Source organism: Suricata suricatta, chromosome 5, assembly GCF_006229205.1.
Source record: "Suricata suricatta isolate VVHF042 chromosome 5, meerkat_22Aug2017_6uvM2_HiC, whole genome shotgun sequence".
In the NCBI taxonomy this organism is placed as follows: Eukaryota; Metazoa; Chordata; class Mammalia; order Carnivora; family Herpestidae; genus Suricata; species Suricata suricatta.
In genome coordinates this window covers 40,876,620-40,900,316 of record NC_043704.1, presented here as the reverse complement: position 1 = coordinate 40,900,316, position 23,697 = coordinate 40,876,620, and the positions used below count along the sequence as shown (strand labels likewise).

Sequence of the window (23,697 nt, the reverse complement as noted above, 5' to 3'; positions counted from 1 at the left end):
CACACAAATGCTTTAACACACCCTATATATATGGTATAAACAGCCATGTAACCAAGAACTCACCAACACACTCTAGCTGCCGAAACTTCCTTCTCATCACTGTTGTTGTAGTAACTCCTGAGTCTTCATTAATTTTCACTGGTGAGAAAATCAATGTCCAGCATCTCCATTACCCCATTGCTTGAATCCTTGGTGCTGTGAGAAATTTGATGGACCACCCTCACTGCTGGAAGGTGAAGGTGGGGAGTGTGACCCGTAGCCGTGTCTCCACTCCCACCTTGAAGCCCACTTCACAATGGAAGATGTGTTCCAGAATCTTGGGATGGAAATTAGAATAAGTTTTTCCATAGAAATAAAAGTCTGAATAGCTGAGACTTCTCAGATAGTGAGGATTACAATTCAGTTACTTTAACTGAATTAAACTGAACTGGTCAGGAGAAACTACCTCATTAATATTAATGGTATTAGAAAAATATATTTGGAGTTTTGAAATCACTTAAAAAACATTTTTTAAAACATGTAGTGTTAAAATTTGGGAATATCCATAATTAGAAACAAAGAGAAAGAAATCAAAGTCACTATTATGTAAAATCATAGAATTTTACATCATTTTTAGCGGACATATTTTTTCAAATATTTGCAATGACAATTATAAATAGTAAAGCCTTGGAATAACAAGTTTTATACAAGATAGAGGAGATAAGAGAATAAAACCATATATTCGTGTGCATGGTTTTTATTTTAATTCAACTGGCTGCATTGTTTTTATTCTACAGACCTGATAACACTGCGCAATTCTTTCCCTTCTTATCCAAATTATCACTTTTGTTTTGCTTTTTACTGGATTATGCTAATTAGCATGTAATGAAACAAAACAAAACCTTCTCTTGACCCCAGTTTCCATGTTAACAACTATTCCATCTCTTTTTTACTCTGTAAAACTCTTTGAAAGTTGCCTTTACTTATAATTTTCAATTTCTTTCCTCTCATTCTCTTAAGCCCACTCCGATCAAGCCTTAAGCCCACTAGTCTATCAAGACTACTCTTGACAAGATTCTTACTGACATCCTTGTTGTTCAATCCAATGGTTGGTCTGTGCCGTTGACATAATAGCAGCATTTGACACAGTTGACCATAGCCTCTTTCTCAGAACATTTTCCAGAATACTTAACACACAGTTTTCCTTCTTTCTTATCACTTCATCTCATTTCTTGGTTCTTCTTCTCTGTCTGCTTCCTCAGTGATCCCATCTAGTTCCAAGACTTTATGTTAGTACTTAAAAGACATTATTCCATCATCTTATGGTGTCTATGGGTTCTGATTAGAAGTTTGTGATTTTACAAATCATTACCATTCTCTAGGTAATGACTCATTTTTCTATTGCTGTTTTCAAGATAGGTCTTCAGAAGTTTGACAATGATGACCACAGTTTGATTTATATTTACCTTGACCTGGATTGCTTACCTTCCTGAATCTGAAGCATTGTCTTTTTCACCAAATCGGAGAAACTTTCAGCCATTTTTTCCAAACACTTTTTCTGGCCCATTCTCTTTCCTCTCTTCTGGGCTCCAATTACAATTGAGTTAGACTATTTGATATTGCCCACAGACTTAAATCTCTCTTCAAATTTATGATCTTTATTTTTTATTTTTTCAGATTGAATAATTTCTACTGATCTTTCTTCAAGCTTTTGGACTCTTTCCTTTGCTATCTCCAATCTGCTGTTAAACTCATCCAGGGGATTCTTTAATTCAATTACACTGTTTTTCAGTTCTAGAATGTTCACTGGATTCTTTTTTTATGTTTTCTTTTTTCTGCTAAGATTTTTTTCTCACCCAGTATAAGGATCTTTCTTTACTTCCCTGAGCACAGTTAAAATAGCTACTTTAAATTCCTTGCCCACTAATTCTAGCATCTGCATTATCTCAGAGTTGGCTTTCACTGATTATTATTTCTCTCTAGAATAGTCACATTTTCCGGATTCTTCTTACATTGAATAATTTCAGATTGCATTCAGGGCATTGTAAATGCCAAGTTGTGGAAGCTGTTTATTTTATTCCTCCAGAAAGTAGAAAAATATTTTCATCAGAGAGTTAATTTAGTTGGACTCAAATTACAAACTGTCTCAGCAGAGGTGGCTCAAATATTAGTTCATTTCTTCTGTCTTTAGCTGAAAGTTTTTTCAATCAAGGATGGCTCAAGGGTCAGCCAGAGATATAGAATTCATACATAGGGAGTAGGGATCTCCTAGCTCTGTTTCCTCATTCGTTTCTTATTCTCTGTGGTTGCCCCAAACTCTGTCTTACGATTCTTCAGGCCAGAAAACTGTAACCTTATTGCAACTTATAACAGTCCTTGCAGAAACCGCTGAGGATAGTACTCAAGCTAAAAGTCTTTGTATTTAGTGAGTTACTTCTAACAAGCTTCACTTTTTTTCTAAATACCAGTTACTTCTAACAAGCTTCATTTTCCTTCATAACCCACCTGGTTTGTTTAATGCTCAGAGTCTTCATAGTAGCTGCTTTTGGTATTTTGTTTAGAATTCATAGTTGTTATTTCCAAGATGCCGATCTGTTAGAAGACTACTCCAACATACTACTAGAGTTCCTTCCAGACTCATGTAGCTAACTGCCTGCTCAAATTCCAGTTGGCTGTCTGATAAACACCTCAAACTTAATACATCATATGTCAAAGATAAATCTCTTGATCTTTCCTCCAACCCCATCTGAGTAGGCTGCAACTACATCCTTCCAGTACCTCAGGACAGAAAATTTCATAGTTCTCTTGAGTCCTCCCTTTCTCTCATTTATTTCATCCAGTCCAGTTGGAAATCCTACTGGCTCCACCTTTAAAACGTATTCAGAATCTAATCACTTGTGCTCATCTTCACAATGGCCACTAATGTTCCCTGTCTCGATTACATAATAGCGTCCTGACTGCTCTCATTGTGACCATCGTTGCCCGCTCCGTCTATATTCACCACAGTGGGCAAAATGATCTTTTGAAACTGTGAAAGATCACTTTATTCCTCAGCACTTTACTCTTCAGCATTTTCAAAGAGTCTTGTTTTACTCAAAGTAAAAGATAAATTTTATAAAATGAGTTGTAGGCCTAGTGATCTGCCCTTCACTACCCCTCTGACCTCCATTTCCTGTTGCTCCAACTCTTTTTACTTTTTCTAGGACTTTTGCCCTGGCTGCTGCCTCTCACAGGAATACTCTGGCCCAGAATACCAGGTTTGCTAACCTCCTAGCCTCTATCACATGTCTATTCAAATCTTACCTTAACACTGCAATGATCTAACCCCAACCCACTCTCCTAATCTCCTATCACAGCTGCATGAGGGCCTCAATCTCTTCCCCAGTGAGTCTCAAGTACATAGAACAGTGGCTGGCAATAATAACTATTCAGTAAATGTATGCTGAATAAATGAATGTCAAGCCCCATCCTGCCTAAATGGTAGAAAATAGACAGAAAATCTTAGTCATTTCTAGCTCTTCCTGGTCATTTCAGGTTTAAATGAAGTTGTTCAAAATTTCCCTCCCTCTTCTTTCTCTTCAACCTGGTATTTAATTTTAAACAGCTTACACAGAAGGGAAGGAGGCCAGAAGGGGATGTCTGGCCTGTAGCTGTTGACTGTACTACATTGTTCTGTGCCAGGACGACCTCTGCACCAATTCCTGGCCCTATTATCAGTGCCATTATTCTCCAAGGTTCTGTCACTACTTTATGGTCTAAGATAGCATCAAGCAACTAAAACATAGAAGTCATTTTAGACTGCTGGTTCTTTCTGTCAGCAAATTTTTTACCCTCTTTGAAGATAGTGGGGGTGGGGGGGGAAGAGCTACTTTCCCATGCTTCTCTGAAGTCACAAAATCCCTCAATCTTTATCAAGAGTTTATTGTCTTAGATAACACAAAAAGCCATCAGGTTCACACCCTGGTCAATATAGGAAGTATTATAAGAATAGTGCCTGCTGATACCCCAGAACTAGCCTCCTCTACTTTTTGATATCCACAGTTATCAATACCCACTTACCCTGTTTTGAAATAACCTTGGGTAGAAAACAGAAGCAGAGCATGAGCCCAGCACTAAGCTCTCTTGCTTTCTTGTCTGTTCTATTCCCTTCTACGGTTCAGAGGAGCTCCTGGGAGGAGTGAAGGGACTTCTGAACTGGATAACAAATATTCTTCTTTCTTACTTCCTTCTTGCATAGGAAGTGAAGTTTGAGTTTAAAAGCCAAGGATTTGCTGCCTTTCATTTTTTTCTTCCAATCCTCCAATGATAATATTCACTGACTAATTTCTGGATGCGTACATTGGAATGAAGGGTCTCAAGGCCCAAGAAAAGGAAATCAAAGTACTTCAAGTGTAAGGGAATTAGGTCAGGCAGAGAAGGAAGTAAATGGTGGTAAGGAGGATAATTCAAGCTACACTTCAAAATATTCACAAATATTAGTTCTAATCTTTATCACTTGAAGAACTTATTATACCTGACTCAGACTTTGGTTAAAAAAAAATGATCATGTAGTGAAACAAACAAAGGATAATGAGAAGAACGCAATTAATCTTTTCTCACAAGGCATATTCCCACAGTAAGGCTGGACTTAACCAGTGTTTTCAAGAAACTAAGGATCATATGTTACCTCTGAGGTTTGATGAATTAAGAAAAAGTTCAAACTGGATAAGAGTGTGAATGCTTGTCTGCCTGAGCCCAAATATGTTTAGAGATTCAGGAACACATAAGTAAAGAAAGAAAATGAATGATATTCCTTTGACATAAAGTATTGAGAAACAACCCGACATAACAAATTAGCATCAAATAAAGACAAAATCTAAATGAAGAAATTCTTACCCTTAATGAAGGTCATATGTAAACATACAGAGAATTCCACACCAGCTTTAAAAGGAAACTTGGGAAATTAACTTCCACACATGATTAACTTTAAGGTTTTTAAAGGAAAGTAACGGCCTATATCCTAAGTAATATTATTTAAAATTTAGTTTCTTTTATAATTAATGAAGCAATTGAAGGTGATTACCTTTTTATTGCAAGGGAGTAAATTTTTTTTTAAGTTAAGTCCTCAGGATATTTGTACAGTCTTTTCCCCTTGCCAGGCACAGTCTTTCCAGCCCAGGTTTTGCCTCAGCCCAAATAGCACTTCTTCAAAGACCCTCCTGGATGTCCCCTTACCAAGGTCAATCTATCTCATTTCTATTATTCACTAGTTCTATAGTCTGCTTTGTAATTATATGCTTATTTAGGTATTACTTTATCACCTGCATTCTACATCAGATTATAAATGCCACAAAACAAGCAGTGTCTTAATTCCTGAAAGTATATCAATCACTTAGCACAGGCTTAGTACTGAGCAGGTAACCAATTAATATTTGCTAAGTGCATAAAAGAAGAAAGAAATAAAATTTTCAGTTAACTAAGGATTTTTTTTACCGTTTATTTATTTTTGAAAGACAGAGAGACAGAGCGTGAGCGGGGAGGGGCAGAGAGAGAGGTAGACACAGAAACCGAAGCAGGCTCCAGGCCCCAAGCTGTCAGCACAGAGCCTGATGAGGGACTCAAACTCACAAACAGCAAGATCATAACCTGAGCCAAAGCCGACTGCTTAACCGACTGAGCCCAGATGCCCTATCTAAGGATTTTTTAAGTGATTCATAGTTTCTGGATGACAAATATGCCCTAAGTCATTAAGTACTTATTAAAGGTAACACTCTTTTCTGTTTTTATCTTCCCCCCAAAACTCCATTGCTCCTAAAACTGTTGTACAGTGCCATCTGGGAAATCATTAACAACCTGCTCTCTACATGAAAAGTAATGCACACGTGTATATAAACATTACTAACTTTTGTGTATTTATGTACTTTAAACTTTACTAACATAAAAGATAATAGGATACAATTTACAAATACTAATAAAACATATAATATTCTTCATTGAAAATTCCATCTAGCCAGTTGATTCTCACAGACGATGGATTTTGTTGATATTTGTCAAACTCTTGTATCCACAGACAATCTGTATCTGAGATGGACAAATGAGTGCAATTCCAATTTGGATGTTAGCTGACATTTTGGTTAATGTTATTGAGTACAACAAAAATGAGCACATGTCCAAACTTCACACATCTGTCAAAGGTGTTAGCAACTTTTTTGCTGACTCAGATAACTGTTTTCAAATACTAGAAGAATATCTTCTCAAATTCTTGTGGTCTTCACAATGTGACACCTGTACACACAACACACTTTTAAATTTAATTTGCATTTTGCAGATATTTTCCATCACTTTCTCATGAGTAGACCAGGAATAGAAAACTTTCTCTGTAAGGGTTAGATACTGAATTTTTAGACTATTTGGGCTTTATGCTCTTTATGATAATTACTCCTATTTGCTATTGGAACACAAAAGCAGCCATAGACAGTATGTAAACAAAAGGGTATGCCTGTATTCCAATAAAATTTACACTATTTATACTAGTCCAACTATGTACAAACAGTCTAGCTATGTATAAAAACCAGCAATGGGCTGAAGATGGCCTGAGGCACTTAGTTTGCCAATCTTTTGCCTACATAATCAACAGAACTATAAACTGAGCCTAAACTTTAGCACTTGCCATTTTCATGGTTCACACCCTCCCTCACTGTTATTTCAAGCTACTAATGTGATATCACTGCATGCTGAGTTGGGAGCAGTTGGACAATAGGACATAACATAAGTGCACAGTATTTCCACCATACAACTACATATTATATAAGAGAAAGTGATAAATTGCACTGATTAACTTTGCTCTTAATGTATTTTGTTTAAATTAAGTTTATATAATTTAGTTTCTAATCACTGTGTTTAAGAATCATCCTATAAAATCCCCCTCTCCCCACACACACACCAAATTTAACAATCTATTCTCCTGCACTGATAGGAATAGGCTTCTGCACATGCCTGCTCTAACTCCTCCCTTGAAATTCTCTTTACCCTCTACATCTCCTACTTTCATCTGGTGCTTTTTTTCTTCTTCAACTCTATTTATTCTCAGGCAGTTCCTTCTACTCTCATTTCTAATTTACAGGGTTCAAAGTCACTCTGTTCTTCATCTCAGCATGCTCTCTGACCATAACTTCAACTACACCTTCACTGCTGACTATGCTCAAAACTGTATAGTTTGCTCTGCATTGTCATTCACATTTCTAAATAGACTGCTAAGTATTAAATATATTTATATTTAGAATAGGTATTAGATTATATATAAGTATGTATGATATGTAATATAGCTGTCATAGTATGATATAGAATAAGATAGATACATAGATACATAGATATTTCCATGTGGATGTTTTGATTCCCTATAGTCATTTCAAATTTAATGAGCCTAAAACCAGTCATCAAATTTTCCAGTCCCCTCCCCTTCATGCCTTAGTTATTCAATGTATTTGTCAGTCAGACCAGCTTGAAATTTCTAATTCAACTTCTCCTTGGCCTATATCCTTTCTTGTCAATATTTCCTGCTAGATATATTCTAGCACATCTCTCTCAATTCACATTTCTACTCAACAGCTCACACAAGAATTATATTCTCCTGACTGACATCCCTGTCTTCAACATTATCATCTTTTAGGGTTTTTTTAGAGTGCAATGAGGCTCATTTATTCTAAATCCTGAGTTTATCACACTTAAACCCTTGATTAAGGCCTAAAATGTATCCAATTGCCTACCTCAATGATTTAAGCTTAAATTTCATGCTTCTCAATTTCAAGAGCTTCATTATCTTCAATCAGATTTATCTTCGCTAAGCAATGCCATTATTCAGTATCTCCCCAAATAGACAAAATTCCTAGATACTGACTTTTATTTCATTTTCATATATGTAAGCAATAAATAACTTGTTGATTTATGTGTTGTTTGTTAATGCAGTTTTAAATGAGTGGAGCTGTATTAGGAAAGTCAAAAGATATGTTTCATTGGAACAATAAAAATACAATATACTAAAGATATAGATATCCTTAATATGTTTCATAAAGAAAAACTTGCCATTCATCTATATTCAATAGACTGAATAAATAGGCCAAGTCCTGTGACTATTGTGCTAAGTGCTAAGGACACCAGGATGAATAAGACACATTTTCTACAGCTTACTCAAATAACATTATAATCAACATACTCTTAAAATAAAACATTGCCTCAGAAAGTTTGCAAGTCTTGGTGAAAAGCTAAAAAATCCATGTGTCATTTCAAGGGCTATATAAAGGCCTTATTGAAGAATATTCCTTAATTAGGCAAATTAGATAAACATTGAACAAAATATTTTTAAATGAACTTTTAAAATATATATATTGAATTCCAGGCAATATTAAATATTATGTGGATATCTGAAAATACTTTATCTCATATCACACTTTAATAGAGATTTTATGACCCAAATATTTGACTTAATTCATATTTTTATGAGAATTTTTATATTTTTGTAAATTTTTGGCAGCTTTGGAGAGCACAAGCAATTTTGGTTATAATGTGTTCTACTGAGCAAACTAATAATGCTCTGTCCACAATAACATATATTCTTACATGTGGCAAAAAAGAATCTTTGTTAATGACCACATGCTCCAGAGAAGGAAACTGAAGATGTTTAAAAGCGCTTTCGGGGCACCCGGCTGGTTCAGTCGGTGGAGCGTGCAACTCTTGATTTCAGCTCGGTCATGATCCCAGGGTCATGGGATAGAACCCCACACTGAGCTCCTCACTGAGCGTAAAGACTGCCTCGGATTCCCCCCCCTCTCTCTTTCTCTCTCTCCTCTTCCTCTACTCATACTCTCTCTGTGCCTAAAAAAAGCCAAACAACAAAACAAAACAAAATATTTTTTTAAAAAGCACTTCTTAAGCACCTTTTTTAAAATGTTTACTTTAAACCATCTATCATCTCTTTTTTGTTGTCGTTTATTCATTTGACAGAGAGAGAGAGAGAGAGAGAGAGAGAGAGAAAACAAGCTGAGGAGGAGCAGAGAGAGACAGAGAAAAATCTCAAGCAGGCTCTGTGCTATCAGCACAGAACCTGACTTGGGGCTCAACTCCAAGAAGTGTGAGATCATGACCTGAGCCGAAATCAAGAGTTGGAGGAACACCTAGCCAACTGAATCACCCAGGCACCCCTCCATCTGTCAACTCTTGAGTAATTATTAATGTTACATGGAATATTACAGATATAAAAATATTATAACATTTAAAAACCGTTATCTATTAGCATCTCTGAATAAAAGTACATGCTACTTGCTTCCTCATTAATAAAATAAGACAACTGTACAGTATTGAGAGGTTTTCTCCTAATGTAAGGTCAGTAAAAAGTACTTATTCATAAGAAAATTGGAATTCCATTATAAACAACTTTCAAAATTTTAGAAGTGACTCTCTATTAAAATGATATGAAACAATACAAACACATTTAACTCTGCTATCAAGAAGCATAAAACATGCACTATTTCTGCATCGTAAAAATAATAGTAATGAATAATGATTAAAATCCAGAGTATTTGAATCTTCAGTTATATTATAAAGTGAAATTGAAACATACTAAAGAAAAGGTATACATTTTTAAAGACATAACATAGATATTGTTTGTCCATCTGGATTTCATAAAATCCTTAATCTTCATTGTTATATGAAGCCTTATAAATTAGCTTTCCTTGGTTCAGGGGGATTAAGTAGAAATCTCTTCACTGTTCCATTAGCTCTAGTGGTAGACATTAAATATCCTTCTTGGAATTAAATGTCTTAAGAATGTGTAAAGATGGAAAATGAATCTTTGTGGTGAACATTTTCTTGAATAACTTTGTGTTTCTAACGTGATAATCTGTATGTTATCTTTAAACCACACTTAAACCACTTTAAAAGTAACTTTGAGCTGAGTAAGGAAGTTGGACAAAGATCTGGTCCAGCTATGATCTCACACTATAAGCCTTTTTTTAATTGCCTCAAGAGCTTATAACATTTCTTCAAAAGTCAATGTAGATGCCATGTCTTTTTATACATTAAGAGTTTCTTAAACTACCCACTGGGTATACAGGACCAAACATCATAATTATCAGTGACCAATCCAGGGTCAATGTTAGACATGAATGATATGACAAGACATGAAATAAAATTCTTTTTATCACATGGAACATGAACTGATTTTGAAGGCAAATGCCAAAAGGTGTTCTAAGTTTGTGGGGGTTTTTGTAAAAAAGTAATACTATTGGCATATCTGCCCAAAGCTACTACTTTAGAAACAAAAGATATTAGCTCAAATCTGTAAATTATGTAAGTTGGTCAAAAATCAACACTCCCTACTAGGGAAGGAAGGTAGAAAGAGAAGGATACAGGGAGAGAAAAAAAGAGAGGAACCTGCATTCAAAAAGCAACTCTAGAACCCAACTGCCTTACCTTCAAAAATTATTTACCTTAAAATAATATTACTTACCATTTAAGCATCATTGTTCTCCTCTAATTGTTATAAGAGTAATGAGAAAGGACATGTAAAATAGTTATAGAATACTGAGTTCTTTTACTTTGAAACTAAAATGAAAGGTAATTTACTACCAGTCTCTTTTTTTATTGAACTTTACTGTATCCAGGTATCCTAAGTCTTTTAAATTCTTTATAAGGAAGCTATATACTCACTTGTTCCACGGCAGGAACCCAGAAATGTGGTCATATAGCCAGTGTGTAGGTTACTTTCTGTGCTAGTGAATCATAAATCTATATTAAAGTGAGCCCAAAGAGGGGGGGGAAAAACTTCAGTATGAATACACCGGTTAAAGATACACAAAGTTTTCAGAAAAGAGGCAACTCTACAGCTTTCAATCTCTACTTCTTGCTGACTAGGTCTCCCTAGGCCTGTGGGGCTTGCCCTTCCTGTCCTTCAAAATTCACCAAAGTGAGAATAAATGCCCCTTCTGGAGCAGTAAGATCACAGCACACGGAATTCTTCTAGTGACTTTGAGACAGATCAGTACCAAGGCATCTGAGGCCACATTGGCATCTGGTCTGATTTTCAGTCACCACAAGTTTCTGCTAAGCTCCCCATTGCTCCTGCTATATGGCCTGGCCAGATCTAATGGCTCTGCTGCTTCTAAGCCTTGCTTAGGCTCCACAGGAAACTTTGCTGAAGCTGTCCGTGCCCATATTCTCCCCTGCCAAGACACCAAAAAGCCATTCTACCCTCAGATCTCATAGTCTTACCAGCAATGCTATTGGATATAAGGAGAGGTTGTTACTAATCTTAGGACCAGATCTTTCCTCCTCAGCTCCTTCCCTGAACTCATAAAGCATGGAGAAATTTTGTTAGTCTAGAGAGGAAATATCACTCTTCAATACAATATGTTAGACAAAACATTTTGTCTACACCCATGATACTTCTTCCCTTTAACTCCATTCTCCCTCCAAATTTTTCTAAGGACCATGGTTTTTAGAAAACTAAATCCAGACAGACTTGTAATCTCCTTTCCATTCTATCCATGCCTGCTTTGATGATCCTGATAAATAATATCTCCTTAATGAACAAAAGGGGGAAAAAAACAGAATGTAAGAAAAAATATATAGATTAACATCCTAAAATTTTATCAATCCACAAGGGTATTACTTCACTTTTTGTTTTCACTGAAATAATTTGGAGTATATAGTGAAGGTTCTTAAGAAAATTCTATTGGCTTATCCAGATTTATTGCTTTTGAGCTTTTTTAAGTAATTAATTTAGAACTAGCCATGATAGCTTTTATAGGGAAATGACAGGGAGGCAGAGTCTGACAAAAATGGCCCTTTCCTCAGTTATTTTTGCCTCGCCACCTCTCACATTATAGAAATCTGGGTAGAGAAGCAAGGAGGGTGATAGATAAGTCCTACCACCTGCCTCAACAAGTCTTACCTGGAAACTGAGTCCCAAAAGATGTTCCGTCTATGCCCTACCTCAGAAATGGTACATAATCCTTACCCTTTTTAACCTGTGGGTTTCATTGTTCATTTCCATACATCAGTGTGTCATCGGATATTGCGACTGTCTGTCCAGTATCTTCAACCTCTCCCTGTCATCTAATTCCCTCCGGTAAGCATTTGAACAAGCTTAACTCTCTTTCAATCTTGAACATACAAGGCTTCCCCCCACTGATAAGTCCTCATTGAACCACCACCCCCCAATCCTTCTTCACCCAGCAGAGCCAAGTTTGATTAAAGTTATCTATAGTCAGTCTCCAACATCTCTCTGTCCATCTTTCCTCAACCCACACAATGACTAACATTTTATTGAAGCAGCTTTCAGCGAGGCTTTCTCCTCATTGCTATATCCAATAAGAACGTCTCAGTTCTTATTTCATTTCTGGTTTACTCTTTTCTGGTCTGTGCCCCTCATTGAACTGTCATCTCTATGAGGGCACCTATGTATTATGACTTGCACATAGAACCCACCCAAAAATCCATTGCCTAAAGAATGAATAACAGAAAAACAGAGAAAGAGACAGTTCTACCTAACTTATAGTTTCTAGCAAGAAAAACATGTTTCTTGAAAAAGAAAGATTTAGGGGCACCTGGGTGGCTCAGTCAGTTAAGGGTCCATCTCTTGATTTCACCTCAGGTCATGATCTCATGGTTCATGAGATTGAGCCCTGCATCCAGCTCTGCACTGACAGCCTGGAACCTACTTGGGGTGCTCTCTCTCCCCCCTCTCTTTTCTAGCTTGAACTCTAATAGATAAACAAACAAACAAACTTTAAAAAAAAAGAAAAATAAAGATTTAGACTTCAATCTGAAACAAATTCAGATATACCTTTGAATTTAGTTTTGTGTCGTCTTTGTCACTTTTCTGTTGCTATTTGCTACTTGATTTTGCAATATATTTTTCATTGGATCTTAGGGAGGATTTTTTAAAAAAATGTTTATTTATCTTTGAGAAAAAGAGAGAGACCATGAGTGGGAGAGGAGCAGGTGGGGGGGGGGGGACAGAGGATCTGAAATGGGTTCTGTGCTGACAGCAGGCAGCCTGAGGTGGGGCTCATAATGATGAACTGCAAGACGATGACCTAAGCCAAAGTCAGACACTCAGCTGACTGAGTTACCCAGGCACCACACGTAATTTTTTTAAAAAAAATCTTCAAACTGATTTTCCATCTACAACATTCTTAGGAATCAATGCTAAACTTAGAACAGAAGACCCTATCAAATATTTCAAAATAATTTAGTTGCAACTAATCTGTCTCAGGCTCATCATAAAACAAAGCTTCATCTATAAGATTCCAAGCTATTTTTATTTTGATGATTATATTACTTTTACATTTACAGTACAGAATTTTCATGGTAGGACAAGTGTTGTATCTTATGTTCCATTTTATAAGTGCCTTATTTTTGAAATAATTCAATAGATACTATACAATTAATGGAACCAAATTAGTCTGTCTAAAGATATACTTAAGAAAGTAATCTAAGAAGACAAAAATTAATTTTTTCTATTATCTATGAAACATTCCTCATGTATGTTTTTTGTGGTTGTCCTTTCATAAATAAAACTTTCACTGTAGCATCATTAACTTGATAGTATTTCAAAAATCACTGAAAATAAAAAGAATAGTGCATATAATATTCAGGAAGAAGGGAGACAGTAAGAGGGGGAATTTAAAATGCTGAAGAAAATAAAGAAAGAATGCATTTTTACTACTTTCTGGTTTGGAAATGTAACAACCCAGGAACTCTAATAATCAGTTTTGCTTCCCAGATAGAAAGGTCTCCAAAAACATTAAAAAAATAATAACATAGTAATATTAAATAAATATTTACAAATAAATCAACTACTTGGCTTTACTTTTCTACCTCCTGTTAAACCCTAATCATTTATTATCTCACAGGTGAGGGGTAGAGTGAACAGAGAATGAGACGGTGGGGGAATTATCTACATGTGAGTAATCACAACAGACCTTACAAAATGTGTTGGTAGAGAAAGAGAAAGTGGAGGAAGAAGGTCTGCCTAATTCATGCAATTGATACCATTTAAAATTATACTTAAACAATTCCTTTGGGCATTTTTCTTCTACGAAAAAAAATACAACTTTGATCATCTTAATTCTATCAAGAATACCTCCACTGTCTGTCAGGATATCACTGATGATAATGATAATGACAATGATGATGTCTCCATTGTCTGCTGGGATACTCAACAGGGAGCACACAGCACAGGGTCTGGCTTCTAGCTGCCTCTCCTGACACATCTCAGACTCTTGCCAACCATATTCACTATGAAAGCAGTATTAAAACATTTGCCTGCTTGCTTCATAATCTTTCACATTCCCCTGCTTTTCCATGAGCTAGAACCTATTCAAGACTGTTTAACATGCTAACGTGGCCAGGTTAGACCCAAAATGGAGGCTCTTGCGTTCAGCCCTTATATCAGCAAACCAAAATTTAACTGCTGAGCTCTCCTAGAAAAGGGGGGCCTGGGTCAACCACTTGCCCACTGAGAACAAGTTACTTGACCAGCTCCAAGACAGTTCTTTGCTCCATATAAAGAAAGTAACAAATCAGCAAATGTCCAGTAGGACTTCCATGTGCCGGCTCACTTCATTCTGTAAAAACATGTCTCCTTGGACAACTCTTTGGAGTGCCATTCTGTCTACTAGATTGAATACTGCCAGGCTTGTAAATTGCTGAATAAAGCCATTATGGCCTTTAAAACTTACACAGGTGAATCTTTCTCTAACAAACGTTCGCCTTTCCTAAGACGGATTCTCTTGCCCCCACAAGCACTTCTTCTCTGCACCCTTTACATACCTTTATTATCCTGATGATCATGCCAGAAGGCAAATGACTATTTCCTTCCATTTTATTTCAGACTTCAGAAGGAAAGTTTATTGTTAATCATCTGTTTCCTTGTGGCCAACTGCAGCATCAAATATATACTTCATAATATAAAGGGATGAAGATAGCAAATTTACGATCCACCTCACTTCTGAATTATACTGATATGATCTAAATGAAACATTTATTAATAATTGAACTGTCAGTATTTGATGATATAAATAACACCCAAATGTGAAGTGCAAATTATAAAACTAGGCAGGTCATTGGTAGGGAGGGAAATGTGCTTCTCCTGACCTTGAGTCCTCTATCCACCGTGATTTCCCACTTTTTTGTCTTCTCAGCTACCTCTCAGAACACTGGCAAACTGTTTTCAAATGTCCCTGAGCCCGCACTGAGCTGTCACTGGGCACTCCGGTAGAAGACTGTTCCTACACTGTCATTGCACTGCTCTGAATTCAACAGAGAAACAAAACACTTGGCGCCAAAGACCTGAGAATAAGCCATAATACAACTTTTTGGTTGGAGTCTGATATTGAAGAAACCAAAAAACCTAGAGTCTAGGAAAGTGGACCCAGGATTTGGAGACTTTCATCTCTAGACTTAGAGAAAACAATACTATCCATGAGTTTGCCTAGTATAGAATCTGCTGAGCAGACTCATAACCTGGTTTTCCATGCAGTAGAAGGACACAGCTGGGAACTTCCACCTGGGAGCCTGATATCCTTTGGTTACCTCTGTCCTCTAAATCTTACTTGTAGGGTAAAGCCAAAGGCCTTATATTGTACTCAGATATATATGTATCTACATGTTCTCTGACTGAATAAATTCTCAGTCTGACCCCAAACACTCAACTCTCATTCTACCTTCTCTTTACTGACTATGTGATAAAAAAGATTCAGTTTTACGTGAAGTGTGGTGATAGCCTAGCCCTGGAAATCCCATGCACATAAGCTTCTCTAAGAGTGTGGTCAAAGGGGATTTTAAAAGTTGGAATAATCTTTGGGCTCTCACATCCCCACCTCATCAGTGACCAATCAAGGCCCTGCCACGTATTTTCGAGACAACACACTCCATAACTCTCTCTTACCTTCTCTTGTTCGAGCTCCATAAAGTCCACACTGGCTTGGACTGCCATCTTTCCCCTCTACGTCTTCCAGGTCTTTTTCAACTGCATGGGGTTTTACCGTTTCCATGTGCATTTGAGCAACTCCCAGCCTTCTCAGTTCTCTGGAGGTGGAACAGTATGGGCAATGCCTTCCATCACCACCAAAAGCATTCCCATCACACTTTAAGGACACACCCCACTTAGAACACACCCCACTTTGAAATTTACTCAATCACCCTCAATTGTCTGAGCTTAAGGAAAGTATAGGAGTGAAGGGAGGGTTTTCCTTTTCATAGTTCTTTCTTTTTCCATTTTTTTCTGTTAGTTTGATCTTGTTTTGTTGTTTTTACTGGGGTAAAACATAGATAACATAAAATTTAACATTTTAATTATTTACAGTTCAGTGACATTAAGTACATTCACATTGTCATGCAATCATCACTATCACCCATTTCCAGAATTCTTAGCATCTTCCCTAACTAAAACTCCATTCCTCCGGGACAGTTATTCCCCATCCCCCTCTTTCCAGGCCCTGACAGCCATCATTATGTCTCTGTGAACTTGACTACTTCAGGTAAAACATATAAGTGGAGTCATACAGTATTTGTGTGATTATTTCACTTAGTCCAATATCTTCCAGTTTTATTGATGTTGTAGCATATACCAGAATTTTCTTCCTTTTTAAGGCTGAGTAGTATTCCTTTGTGTATATATACTACATTTTGTTTATCCATTCATCTGTCAGTGGGCATATGGGTTATTTTTACCTTTCAGCTATGGTGAATATGTTTCTATGTGTGACAAATATCTATTTGAGTCCCTGTATTCAGTTGTTTTGAGTAGACACTCAGAAGTGGAATTGTTGAGTCTTGTGGTGATTCTGTGTTTAATCTTTCGAGGAACCCCATACTGTTCACATTAGTTCTTACGTGCACCATACTCTAAAATGTTTTCTCCTTATGTCAGATATATACATTTGAATATAAACAATGAGGGAAGATTTATTAGTTATCTATTGCTGTTAATATATTTATCACTAAAGCTTAGCAACACAAAACAATATATACTTATTATCTTACCATTTCTGTAGGTCAGAGATCTGGGCACAGCTTAGCTGGATACCTTTGATTCTTGTATCCTATAAGACTACAACCAAGGTATTGGCAGGGACTATAGTCAACTTGAGGCTCAACTGGAGAAGAATCCATTTCCAAGCTCAGTCTATTTGGGAAGTCTCAAAATGCACTTCTAGGCTCACTCAAGATGGCTGCTGGCATAGCTCAGGTCCCCACTGGCTATAAGACAGAATTATCAGTTCCTTGTCACATGAATCTCTCCATGGTGCAGCTCACAATCTAGAAGATTGTTTTTCCCAGAGTGAGGTCCTGGATAAAAAGAGAAAGAGAACAAGTGTGTATGAGCAAGACAGAGATCATAGCCTTTCTGTAACCTAACCTTAGGAATGACATCTCATTACTTTTGCCATATTCTGTTCATTACAAATGAATCATTAAGTCTAGCAAACACTCAAGGAAGGTAGTTATATAAGACTGTGAATATCAAGAGGCTGAGCTCACTGGAGGCCAGTTAGAGGCTGCTTACCAACAGAGATTTGGTTTGGTTTGGTTTTCATTGCTGCAGCACGGAATAACTAGCATCAACAAGACACACAAAACATTCGTTCAATGGATGAATGGATATTAGTGGAAATGGAACATCTGCCTTTACATGTTTATATGGTATTTGAAATCTGAGAAAATTTAACATAGTCTACCCTAAATTATGATTATTTTAATAAGTAAATTATATTTTTCTTCTCCTATTTTATCATTTTACACTAAAAAAATCAGAATCAAATTCAGTATCTCTCTCAAAGGCATTAGAGGAAAAAATACCACTTACTGACTCCTTTTGTATATTTCCTGGTATTCTAGTAGAAATTTAGTCATTTTATGACATATGGAAATAGATATATGGTTCAAGATAATGTAGTCTACTTTAAGAATTTAACATCAGTTACTGAAAGGCTTTTATGCTTCAAGTTAAGGAAAGCAAAGAATATTAAAATGAAGATATGCATGCTATTTATTCTTAGATTCTTTTTTTAATAGCATATTGATCTTCTAGAGGGCTTGTGTTTAAATTGCAACAGTAATAATAAGGAAAAGGATATATATCTTTATTAACAATGGACTGGCTGCTACATTGGTTACTAAGGATATATCTAAATGTGCCCTCATCTTTTAATATCTTTAATTGAAGTTAATTGGTGTTATTTCCAGAACTAGGTAAAGTATGCTCAGAATTTCAGGATTGTTGATAATTTTTAGGCTTCCTGAAAATTATCAGATATACTGTCTTCAAACATGAAAGATAAATTCTTGGATTTATTCAAAAGACATAGGCCAGTTTAAGAAGAAAGCTGAAATATTTCACACCCGTACACTGGTCCTTCCCAAAGAAAAAGTTATACGATAAATATATTGCCAAATCTTTCCAACAACAATAAAAAGACATAACTCTTAGCCAGTCAAGATCATAAGCTATCTGGAGGCAGTTGTACTGTAGGGAGAAAATGGTAAATAAGATTCACCTGCTAGCCAACTCAGATAAATAGGAAGTGACTTCTTAATGAATGTGTTGTGAAGTATTTTGAGGCCTCTCTCAGGGTTTAGCAGATGTATGCAGTGATGGCCAGTGGTAAGGGAGAAGAGGACAGTAGCAGAGTATTTACATATCTCCCTCTTTGTTGTGATTATAATAAAATGGTGTCATGTATTTCTTTTATACTAGATGGTGCCTAGCACAGGTAATAATGAAAAGTATTTTTGGATTTTTTTACATCAATATTGAGAACTCTTAAACACTTGTTTATTGAACTTAACTTAAAATGAAATAAACTCTAAAGTTCCTTCTATCTTGAGAAGTTTATGATTCTATAGTAGCCACCTACCCTAATGTCATTTTAAGTATGTAGAAATATTTCTTTCATTTTTAACAATACAATGAGCTTATTGTATTTTATTTATTTTATAAATTCAAATTCTGACTTTGCTGCTCATGTTTCAAAATGATTTTATGAAACTATAAATGTTGTTTAGCTTCTTACAAATTCCTAATTCAATAGGACTTTCAAAAAATCAGTTAATTCCTTAAACTATCTATTCTTCCAAGAATTCCAAGTATGTTAGCTATATTCTAAAATTATATTAATTATTACTAAAATGTCTTTAGAACTTACCGACTTTGTCCTAAAAACACATAAGTACACCTAGAAGAGTCTAAATTCAGTTTGTTCTGTTCATAGCAAGTAAATTCTCAAAGGGTTAATAGCCAATATTTCACTTGAAATGTTTCAATTATTGCTTTAAATTTGGGATCATTAACTTAAAAGTTAAAATTTTTTCACTTACAAATGATTAAAGCTTAAAGGCTTAAAATAAAAACAATTTTGTTAGAAATAAGAATATTATAAAAGGAATAGAAAAGAGATAGATAAAGACAAGTAAAAACCACACCCTTCACTATTGCTTAAAACTTAAAATGACAAAAAAAAAACAAAAACAAAAACTTAAAAATGACAAGCAGACTCATAGAGCAATAGGTAGACTTTGTTATAATTCTAAGGTCAAGAACTTAGAGTCTCAGGCAGGGATTTTTCACATTTGACAAACTGTATGATAACATTGCAATTTCTAATTATATAATGAAAATTTACTTTATCACTATTAGTTAATTTGCCAAAGAATAAGATTCCCAGTGAGTCTTCGAGAAAAAAAAAATCCAAGTTTCTCTCGGCCTTGCTTGTATACATGATAGGTGGCATTCTTTTAATATTGCAATTTTAAGTTAATGTTTAAAGCTCAGTGAGGCATAGCAACCCTGGTTTTGATCATGTTATGAAAATCTAAGTTCTTAGAATCTGGTAAGGCAGATCTGAAGTCCTTTATCTGATCCTTAAATTCTTTCATGACACATTTTCTTTTTTTTTTTTTACATTATTTTTTTACTTTATTTTTTTATTTATTTATTTTTGAAGGGCAACCTTTTATTTTTTTTCCCATAATATTTTATTGTCAAATTGTTTTCCATACAACGCCCAGTGCTCTTCCCCTTAAGTGCCCTCCACCATCATCACCACCTCTTTTCCCCCCTCCCCCTACCCCTTCAACCCTCAGTTCATTCTCAGCATTCAATAGTCTCTCAAGTTTTTTATCCCTCTCTCTCCCTAACTCTCTCTCCCTCCTCCGCTCCCCCTGGTTCTCCATTAGGTCTCTTGTTTTCCTGCTAGACTATGAGTGCAAACATATGGTTTCTGTCCTTCTCTGCCTGGCTTACTTCGCTCAGCATGACACCCTCAAGGTCCATCCACTTTCCTACAATCATGACACATTTTCTATGTAAGACTTTCTTACTGCCAATATTTGAAGAGAGAATGAAAAGTCCAAATTAAGATATTATTTTTCTACTGATTGAAAGAAACTATTAAAGTAGGATATATTTGTTGGAAAACAAGTCATATTTTATTTTGTATCATTTTACAATAAAAGCTTTCATTATAAAGCATAATGTGATTACAAATGTGGGAGCAGCATTACATAGGAGTTGTACACCTAATGTCCATAAAATGTCTAAGCTTCAGTACATGTGTGAAACTCCTGAAACTGTAAGACATTTTATGCTGATGAGCATGTTTAGCACTAGAGGACCCAGAGAGGGAGAGATGGAAAGACAAGAGTGAAGGATGACTCGATAATCTGAGGCCCGAGAAACAGAGGGAATGGAACATGTCATCAACCAGGAAAGGATGATTTTAAATGGATCTGAGAAATTCATGTGGAGCTCAGATTGTGAGGCTCAAGTTTTTGGTTTCGTATGGGTTAACCCTGGGATGTCTATTAGGGAAATTAAGCCAACCTGAACTAATTGGACACAAGATGGTAAGAAAAGTAAAACAAGCAACCAGAAAATGAAGCGTGTAGGTAAGTAACAATGCCATAAGGATATACTACAAAAGTCCTAGGACACATTTCTCTCTCCTGAAGGGCCATTTCCAGTTTTGTGCACAAATCTAGTTTTCTTCCCAAGTGCATTAAAGGCAAAGATATTAGTTTTGCCTTTAAGAAAGAAACCATTTTTCCCATATGTATTTTTTGTTGTTGGACCAGTGATATATAGCTATTAAGTATGGTTATAAATATTCAAACTATTAATGGTTGTGTTACACGTTATAAATAGCTTTATGAGCTCACCAAGCACTGTAAGTGATATACTCTGGTTCCCCAAGGAGCCGTGGATAAAGTCACTGTCACAGAGAGGGACATAATATGCATTTACCAGTGACAAATGGGAGCCATGTCAGTAACAGATACTACATTGAATTTATTTTAGTCAGTAAAATTGGTGGCAAAGAAAGGATATTATGTAAACTGACCTAATCTAACTGATAGCCCACTAAAACTGAGAGAAAACTTCAAATTCTAATGGAATTAACTTTACATCAGGGTAACAAAACACCAGAGCTTTCCAAATCCTATAATTAACGTAAAGGATGTATTAGTGGCATTGGTTACACAGAACCCTACATATTGCATTCGGAATTTTTCTACTCTTATCTATTCCTTTCTCTTTTTTCTGCCCTCATTTTTCCATTCTCTTCTCTCTAGAGGAATTTCTCCTGCCCATATTTAGAATCATTGCTACAGGGTAAAATTAACGAGTCATCTAGGTAGACAGCTATAGCATAAGGTACAGAAGGGCAGATGGGCCAACTTGACAGAGGTCCAGCTCCCTGGGCACAAGCTGTGTGGCCTTTCCTTGGCTGATTGCTTAATTTCTTGGAGTCTTGATTGTGTTACACATATCCATTAGTCTCTCTAAGCCTCAGCTTTCTTGTACGTAAAACGGAAATAAAACACAATCTATCTGTTGTGGTGAAATTCAATAAATAACTGTAGAGAGTTGCTGTGTGTAAGATGCTACATTAACATAATTATTGTAATAATCGAGGTTTTCTAATGGACTATAAGCCAATTATATGGTTTGACCCACAATTCCTGAGCTCCTGACTATAGGTCAGCCTCCTCGCTGGGTACTTATGGTACATTATCTGTAATCTTTACAGCAACCCTGAAAAGCAGCAGCATTTCTCAATTTTATAAGGAACCAAAACTGATACTCAGAGAAGTGATCTCAAAGTCACACACGTGGAAAGTGACAAAGCCACACGTTGGGCCTACTCTGCCTAATTCCAAAACCTGTACTCATTCCCTGGCTCACAAAGACAGTGGAGAGGTAACCAGGCTGGGGGCCCAGGCTCATCCAGGGAATGTGTTTAAGCTCAGTGTTCTTATCCATAAAATGACACTAAATGATCTTTAGGAGCTCCGCCTCCCTCAAAAAAAAAATTCCCAGAAGGAGTGAAGATTCTGGGATCTGTATGTTTTTTAAAGTGTGGTTTGTTTTTGCAAAGTCAGCTACCTAATTAAACCTTTTGCTGTTCTCAGATTATTCTCACGCAAGTACTGACGTCAACACAGAGAAGGAATTTCCTTAGGTCTACAAATGCAAGAGAAAGCCGTCTAGAGTACATAAACTCTGGGTTTGCGCTTTCGTTCTGTTCACTACATGCCTTAAACCTCCACCCAAAAGAGTGAAATTATAGACTGCAACAAAGAGTGCAATAGATTTTCAGGCACTTATAGTATCTATTTCAGGTATTTTTAAAGAATAGTTCATTAACTATTTCGAGTAACAAAGAATTATTTTCAACTTATCATTTTCTCATTTCTATATTAAATGTGAATAAATACGCTTGGTTTAACTTCATTTCTGCGCAAAGAACATGAATAAATGTCCTCTGGGATGTAAGGAAATTGAAAGAAATTATGTTTCTTACTTCCTTAATTATTCTGTATATCTGAGCTTGAGTCAATATACCTGGACTATATCAAGTCTCCTTCAGCCTGTCTTAGACTACCCCTTTTAGATAGAATAGTTGTCTTGTGTTACTTAAAAGCCATGTTACAAAATTCTTGCCATCTTTTTTAATGCAACACCACTTATTAGATTTTATGAAGAAACAAGGATAAATTCATTAAGACTCCAGCCCTCGGATATTCTTAAAAAGACATCAATAATACTTCTGGAAATGAAATACTGTATTTGGAATTGAGGATGGCTAAACAAACTCCAGCATACATTATTTTATGAGTATTTTTATTATATAAAATTAAAATGGAAAGTTGAGATGATAAATTTTAATTCTTTTTGATAAACAATGAAAATAATGGATACAAATTAAAACACTAAATAAATACATCAGTATAATTCTCTGATCCCTGCTATATCTTTATAATTTATAAAATTTCTGCCAATTTTTTGATATAGTTCTAATTTCATAAGAACTCTCACATTAACTAAATTAGTCTACTGCATTTGAAGTAACACATGAGATTCTGTACAATAAAACATTATATTGATTGATTGTGATACTTAACAGGGCTTAACACTTATTTAGCACTTTACATCCTCAAAGCACTTTACAAACATTAACTAATTAATCATCATGTCACTGTGATGTCAGGAAGGCGGTAGAATTCCCATTTCTGAGATGAAGAAATTAAACAAAGTGGCTTATGGCAATGAAAGACTTTAGAAAGTCTAAATACCAATACCTCAGCAAAGGTTCAACTAAATGACTACAGCAGTGAACTGACTATGTGCATATGATATAAAGAAAGCTATGCAGGTTAATTTCATATTACGATCCT

General features: G+C 35.8%; 1 protein-coding gene across 7 annotated transcripts in view; it reads right to left on the bottom strand.

The window, feature by feature from the left end:
• The window catches only part of CSNKA2IP (casein kinase 2 subunit alpha' interacting protein), a 101,324-nt gene extending 100,103 nt beyond the window's left edge, over positions 1-1,221 (bottom strand). For 2 of the 7 annotated variants that reach the window (XR_003909065.1, XR_003909064.1), the window contains exon 1: positions 64-266. The gene's annotated coding sequence lies outside the window, so the exon portion shown is untranslated. Of the gene's footprint in view, positions 1-63; positions 267-1,061 lie in introns of those variants that run through there. The other 5 variants (XM_029940659.1, XM_029940662.1, XM_029940661.1 and 2 more) reach the window with 5 other exon arrangements.
• Positions 1,222-23,697: the final 22,476 nt, after the last annotated feature.